Raw genomic sequence first — 7689 nt, forward strand, 5'->3', positions numbered from 1 at the left:
GAATACGGTTTCCAGGGAGGTGTGGGGGGAATACGGTTTCCAGGGAGGTGTGGGGGGAATACGGTTTCCAGGGAGGTGTGGGGGGAATACGGTTTCCAGGGAGAAAGGTGAGCGATCCTGTTTGACAGATGGCGATTATGGAGAGAGTAAACCATTAATCCATCAGTGTTGCAGAATGAACTCAGTGCAGCCACCCAGCTTTATTGTCACAGGACACAGTACAACACTGAGTCCTGCAAGGACAAAGCCGACCACACAGGATCACTACAGGAGGATCTATTTTCAAAGGACATCTAATTTTGCCGCCAACAGGCAATTTGCTTAACAAGACACCAACGAATTAACTGGAGACAATGTCCCTTTATCTCTGGCAGAGGGAGCAGGCTTGTCTGGAGTGTCACTCAGAAGTCAATGACTATTGATTAGTCCAGGCCACAGGCAAAAAGGCAGGTTTAACCTGGGGAGCAAAAAAGTCCCACATTCAGCATCTACTCCTAACAGAAAGCCAGCGAGAGACAGATCCTACCTCTGAGCTTTACTTTCTTTCATTCAAGCACCTAGGTATCATCATAATCAGAGCCACCCGTTCCTCTGAAAATCCCTCACTCTGACACCAGCAGTGAGATCGGTTCAGTACATCACAGAGCCGCTTAAAGTGATTCATTCTCTCCTTTGCATTGGGGCTGCTCACATCATGTCTCCAGAGCTGCTGCCTCGATATGTGAAGGTGTGTTTTGTTAGGGGAGGTGGGTAGGTGGGGAGATGATGTGCCTGTGCCCCTCCTCTTCCCTCTTTCAGTCTTTCAGACGCTCCCACAGGCTGCCCGGGTCACATGAGTCTGTTCTGAATGACAATGCAGAGTGGAAACAGATGGGGTTTTATACACTGCTTGATATTTGATCCTTCAGTTTTCGGCTGCCCACTGGGCTCTCTCCCGAGCCAATTACAACCAGAAAAGACTGGGCTGGGGGGGGCTTCTCAAAGTGGGCACTGTCTTTTAAAACTCCGTAAAACATTTCAGCAACATTCCTACTGGCATTTTGTGATGTGTCGAGAAGGATTGGAGACTGTATTTGACGGGTCAGGATGAGTTGGTGTCCGAACAGATCAGTGTGTGGTACCTGTGTAAGTGGAAAAGGTGAGATTGTTTACTGAAGGAATGGGCTGGGAATTTATCTTAAACATGCAGAATTAAGAGGAGGAAAATCCCTCCCACTACATCGCCTGCAGAGAATAACAAGCAAAAGCTAGTCTGCATGAGAATAATTCTTTAAATCACCAACTTCTCACCTTGACCCAATCTCAGCAACAACATAAACTCCTGTAGCACCCTTAACATAGTGAAACGGCCCGAGGTGCATCAACAGGAGCATTGTAAAACAAAGCATAACATTAAACTGCATATTAAATCAAGCAAACAAAAGCTTGGTGAAAGAGTTATGTTTTAAGGGGTGTCTTAAAGCAGGAAGACAAGGTAGAGGGGCTTACAAAGGGAATTCCTGGAGGTTACAATCAAGGCAACTGAAGGCATGGCCACCAATGATGGAATGATTAAAATTGGGGTGTGCAAGAAGCCACAATGAGAGAAGCACAGACACCTTGCAGAATGTAGGGCTGGAGGTGATTACAGAGATAGGGAGGGGTGAGGTAATGGAGGGAGATGAAAACAAGAATTAGAATTGTTACACAAAGAAGTAATTTGACTGGGAGATAATGTGGGCCAGCCAACACGAGGGTGATGGGAGGATGGAAGTTGGTGCAAATTAAGACAGAAGGGGCAGGGTTTTGGACAACTTCAAGTTTACTGTGATGATACCAGCCAGGAGACACCACTGTTCTGAAGGAGGGTCGCTGGATCTGAAATGTTAGCTCTGATTTCTCTCCGCAGATGCTGCCAGACCTGCTGAGTTTTTCCAGCAAATTCTGATTTTGTTTCTGACTTCTAGCATCCGCAGTTCTTCAGTCTTATTGACACCAAAGACTGCTCAGGCACCTATGGGAGCTGACTCTGAGCAGTTTCCAAGTCAGTGACCGCAAAAATACATGATAAGTAATGCCCTGGGAAGCCAAAGCAAGGGGTACGGGAGAAATTGGAAATTCCAATGTGACCCCATAAAGTAAAGGACAGTTTGTCATCCTGACCATAACTGATAAGGCTTCAGTATGGAGGGAAGACCCTCAACAGGACAGAATGAGACCATACAGCTTAGAACCTTCATTACCCATGCAGCTCCTGGGTTTGGAAAGTTCCAATGGCTCTTACGTTTACTTCTGGGAAGGTGCTACCTTCAAGCAGCTATCAACTAAGGACACGTCTGGGACCAAGGAAATATTGACATCTTCCAAAAATGGTCCCAGAGTTGGGGTGACCCTATACTTGTGTTCATAATGAACCTGCTGTTATGACACACCTCTGGAGCAGGTAGGATTTGAACTCAGGCCATCTGGCCCAGTGGTAGGGATGTTACCGGAGGACCACAAGATTCCATTCACCCAATACCTGAGCTTTAACAATGATCCTGCCTGGTTTCAAACCCAGGACCTCCCACGTGTGAGGTGACTGTGATAGCCTCTCCACTACAGAAATCCAGGAGCCTCTGGATTGCTTCAGTTTAACCTGCTCCCTGTTTCTGTGGAGTCAGCATCTGACTGCAACTGTAGCCCACCTCGAGGTATTGTGCCTATTGTTGGCACAGCATCAGATATTAACCTGATACATAACTCTCCTCATGAGTCCTTCCTCTGTACAGCTGGAAAAGATTGTGCCCAGAGAGTGTGTATGGTCAGCGATTATAAAACAAAAAGAGGCAGAAAGAGACAGAGAGAACCAGACAGCAAAAGACAACAAGGTTAAGAGATAAAGATAGAGGGGCCATGAAAGATAGAGAGGGAGGGATGGAGAGAAATAGACAGAGACACAGATACATGTCCTGTTCTGTAAAGCTGGCTGCAATGTTGATTCTTGCCCAGTTCACATCCTGGAAAAAGTCTGCTGAAACACATTGGGTTTGAACTGGGGAATGGAAGCTCAGGAAGTCAGGAGCTCAGTGTGAATGCATTAACATGCCGAACCTCCACCATGGGTGGAGGCAGGGAATGGTGGTGGCTGAGGAGGAGGCAGAGTGGGAGAGGGTCATCAGAGATTCCAAAATGAAGGCTGCTGTCAGCCCTATTAGATTCTGGCTCATGATCAAACTGCCTGCTGACACTGACTATCTCAGCTCACAGGGGGATGACAGAGATTTGCTGCAAATTCAATGAATGACCGTACAATTCTCAATGCCCAGGAGCTTGGATGCTCAGAAGATATTTACCCCTGTGAGGAAGACTAGAACATGGGAAAACAGTTTACATTTAAGGGAGAATATTTTTCTCCTAGAGGCAGGTAAATACGTGGAACTGTCTTCCTCAGAGAATGATAGAGGCTCAATCGTTGAATAAATTTAAGGCAGATACAGAGGTCGATACATTTTTGACTAACAGGTTATCAGAAGTGGAAGACTGTGAAATTGAAGCCAGAACCAGATTGATCATGATTCTTTTAAATAGTGGAGGGGTTTATGAGGTTTTGGAATAGATCTGTAGCTCAGGTTGTGGGTGTTGAGGTTGGTTGGCTCGCCGAGCTGTGTTGTTGTTCCGCAGACGTTTCGTTACCGTGCTGGGTAACATCCTCAGTGTAGCCTCTGATGAATGGCCTATTCCTGCTCCTGATTCCTACGTTCACAAATTAAAGGCCTTCAAAGAGAAGCAGTGGCATTTTCTCCAGTATTCCAACCGATATTTATTCTTCATATGACAACACAAAACATTTTCTGAAGAAGGGTCCGACCAGAAATGTCAGCTTTCCTGCTCCTCTGATGCTGCCTGGCCTGCTGTGTTCCTCCAGCTCCACACTGTGTTATCTCTGACTCCAGCATCTTGCTATCTCTCACAAAACTGCTTCCTTGTCACTATCCTATTGTTATCTGTGAGACCTTGCTGTGTGTAAATTGGCTGCTGTACTTCCTAAATGACAACAGTGACCACATGTTAAAAATATTTAATTGGCTGTAAAATTCATTCAGATGCCTGGAGGTTCTGAAAGACTGTATAGAAAATGTGAATCCTCCTTCCACTGAGTCATACTTCCTTCATTCAAGTTCTCAAACAGCAACTTTCTGATTGATCAAGCTCAGACATGGACTGGGTAAATTCCACTGTTCCGGAGCTGTAATTACTGTCTATCTAACAGCATTCAGCGATGTGTCTCCCCTTACGGGGCAGGTCAGTTGGAAGTAGCAGAGCAGACTTGTATCCCTCTAAACCCTTCCAATTCATATACCCATCCAGATGCCTTTTAAATGTTGTAATTGTACCAGCCTGCACCACTTCCTCTGGCAGCTCATTCCATACACGCACCACCCTCTGTGTGAAAAAGTTACCCCTCATGTCCTTTTTAAATCTTTCCCATCTCACCTTAAACCTATGTTCTCTAGTTGAGTTGGACTGAAGAGTCTGTTTCTGTGTGATGTGACTCGAAGTCTCTGCTGTTAGCTATAAAAATGCATTAAAATACCAAGATTGTTCTTTGGATCTGTCCTGACTCAGCTAATTTGAAGCAATGTAAGAAACAACACAAATTGGCCTCAGTGATCCAGTATTGGATTTGGAGCAGAAGGGGATAAGGGGTCAATATATCAGTCAGCATCCCTGTTTCTTATTGGTATGTAGCCACTCCAGTCAAAAACTGGTCAGTTGTCAAGTCAAAACTGGACTAGGCTTGGCTGGTGCCTCTGAGGTTGAATAGCCATTGGCACTAGCATCTCAGTGAGCATCAGCTTTTGATCTCTTTCACCTCCGAGTCAGAAGCTTGTGGATTCAAGTATCCCTCCGGAAACTCAACACAGGATGCAGATTGACTCACGAGTGCCGTACTGAGGGTGTGCTGTCCTATCAGAGGAGCGGTCTTTCAAACAATGTTAAACTGAGGGCCCAATTGTGCCTTTGCTCGACACCAAAGATCCCACGGTGGTATTTTGAAGACGATCAGCAGAGTCCTACCTGGTGGACAGTGCTTGATGGTTCTGGTTCGATCAGTTGCTGAATATATTACATTATAACAGTGGCTGCATTACTGATGCTGGAGTGTAGTGAGGTTCTGACAGGCACTATATCAATGCAGGATCTTTGTAGCGCTCACAGCTAACACCCACCTACTGAACTGAGAGGAATACCAAGGGTTGGGTGTGCGGGGGAAGAGGAATGAAATTGACAGCAGTGCATGAAGGTTAAAGAAACAAAATACAACAGTGGAAACCTCTATGTAATTCAGGAGTAAAATGCAGACAGTCTGCTCAGTTCAGTTTTAGACTTCAGTCACATCATTATGAGATAATGTACGAGAAGGGAAAGTTGAGTTAAGGTAGTCGTTGGGATCACATAAGGAAATGGTGTGAATGAGTTGTTAATGAAGCTTAGCCAGACGATAAAAGGATCCAATGTTTAATGAGGTCAGCAATCAAAACAGAAAAGGTTTTTTTCCATGGGTTGCCTGTAAACTGTACTTACTGAGAGCAATCTCTGCAGTGGATCTGAAAGACAAGCCAGGTACCTTGACAGATGGAAACACAGACTCCTTTCTACGTTCTCAGCAATGGGCAGTGAGGCTCATCAGCCTCTGAGTGTATGCAAACCCACAGCTACACTGGATGATCAGACACCATTAACGTATCTCAGACAACCCATAATCCTACTGTTCAGCATGGTGTGCAAGCCAAGAGCAGAAAACTCCCAGCTTCACATTCCTGATCCTGGGCAAATGCAAATCTCCATTTTTGTCATATTGAGGAAGTCTACATTCATGTTATTCATCAATTGATTTTCTTTGTTCCACCACTGGCAACTCTACCCTCAGTCGCCACGGTTTTAAGCTCTGTAATTAAATCAAACAATAAAACTTCCAGTCTCTCTCTCTCGTCCTCCTTTGCAATGCTCCTTAGCATCCAGCTCTTTGACCAAGATCCTGTCATGTGGCTTGGTGTCATATTGTGTCTGATGACCCTGCTGTGCAGTGCTGAGGGATATTTTACTTCCTTCAAGACACTAAAAATGGAAGTTATTTTTGGGCATATGTGAATAACTCTGATCCATGGTGGATGTGTTGCCAACTCCCCAAGGAATTAAAGATTAATCTGTACACTGCTGCAAGCAACCCAGGAGAAACATTGATGTATCTTTGAAAATTACACGCTTTTATTATTTTCTTTGAACACTTTCATGCATTTGTTATAAAAGTACTGGAGGTAGAGAGAAAGGGCCATCTGATTGGGGGAGTAGGGTGGTTCAAAGGGGAAAGGTCATCCTTCAGGAACATGAGTTGGCAATACAAAGGACTACATCTCCTGAACTCAGGGAAAACCCTAATTCCCCTCTTGCCCCCAACCCGACCATGCTTTTTTAAACTATCATCCCAGTCTCCTAACAGGACTTGGATTTGCATTTGCTGTAACTGTATTGATACTCCCAATGTGTGGCAAAATCATGCAAAGACTTCTCAAAGCAAATAAATATTCAGATCAGCGTCAGGAATCCTATTTCTGCATCTGATTAGCTTAAAATTTACATGCTTTCCTTTAGATAGTTTCTGTACTGAGGATTCCGAGACAGGTACCTCCTGTTGGGAGCCTGTTGAAGAATCCAGCATGATGGAAACCACATCCTCTTTTGCAGCAATTGGTTTGTCCTGTCCAGAAATTTCTATGTCCAGCAGCACGGCCAGACACTTTGACAACTGCTGGGCAAGGGGGAGTGTTTAATAAGGGTGGGATTGGGATAATGCATGGTTGAGGTGTTAGGTGCCAGATGGAACAGGGCAGTAGTGTGCCAGGTGGGTGAGGGTGGCAAGTGCTAGGTGGGTGAGGGTGGCAAGTGCTAGGTGGGTCTTGAGTGTTTTGGGTGAGGTGCCAGGTCAGTGTGCCAAAGAGCCAGATAAGTGAGCGAGTGCGTGGACTAAATCAGATTTGGGAGTGTGTGGTTGGGTGGAGTTGGATCAGGGAGCCCATGTTTGGGGGGAGGCGTTGTTGGGTGTAGTGGAGGGCATGATCTCACATTGCAACAGTGAGTCCAGTCCAACCACTACCTGAAGGTGGAGACGGTAAGGACTGCAGATGCTGGAAGCTAAAGTCAATAAATGTGGAGCTGGAAAAGCACAGCAGGTCAAACAGCATCCGAGGAGCAGGGAAGTCAACATCTCAGGCTGAAACCCTTCATCAGGACTCCTAATGAAGTTTCGCCCAAAACGTTGACTTCCCTGCTCCTCGGATGCTGTCTGACCTGCTCATTTATCAACTGGCAGAAGGCGTCAGTTTTGAGGTCGTAGTGGTGGAAGGGAACAGGTCCTCTCATGCCTGCAAGGTGAATTGGGTGCAAATGAAGGACGTCAGTGTCGGGGTTGGGTTTCTTTTGTTTTTCTTAGTCAAAAACATTGGTTATGTAGATAAATCTATTAATATTCCACCAGCAGGAAACACACCAACGAAAAGCACCACCTCATAGGGGCAATGCCTACATGAAAGAAAGAATGAAGGGGAGGGAGATAACAAGGTGTAGAGCAGGATGAACACAGCAGGCCAAGCAGCATCATAGGAGCAGGAAGGCTGACGTTTTGGGCCTAGACCCTTCTTCAGAAAATCATTTTCTGAAGAAGGGTCT

General features: G+C 45.5%; 1 protein-coding gene across 11 annotated transcripts in view; it reads right to left on the minus strand.

Moving 5' to 3' along the window:
• Nucleotides 1-7689, minus strand: part of LOC109930527 (receptor-type tyrosine-protein phosphatase delta-like) — a 458059-nt gene that overhangs the window by 363867 nt on the left and 86503 nt on the right. Inside the window, exon 1 of one of the 11 annotated variants that reach the window (XM_048614039.1) lies at nt 527-714. The exons of the other annotated variants lie outside the window; for them this stretch is intronic. The gene's annotated coding sequence lies outside the window, so the exon portion shown is untranslated. Of the gene's footprint in view, nt 1-526; nt 715-7689 lie in introns of those variants that run through there. 11 annotated transcript variants of the gene reach the window in all.

Source organism: Rhincodon typus, chromosome 29 (assembly GCF_021869965.1).
Source record: "Rhincodon typus isolate 14 chromosome 29, sRhiTyp1.1, whole genome shotgun sequence".
Lineage (NCBI taxonomy): Eukaryota > Metazoa > Chordata > Chondrichthyes > Orectolobiformes > Rhincodontidae > Rhincodon > Rhincodon typus.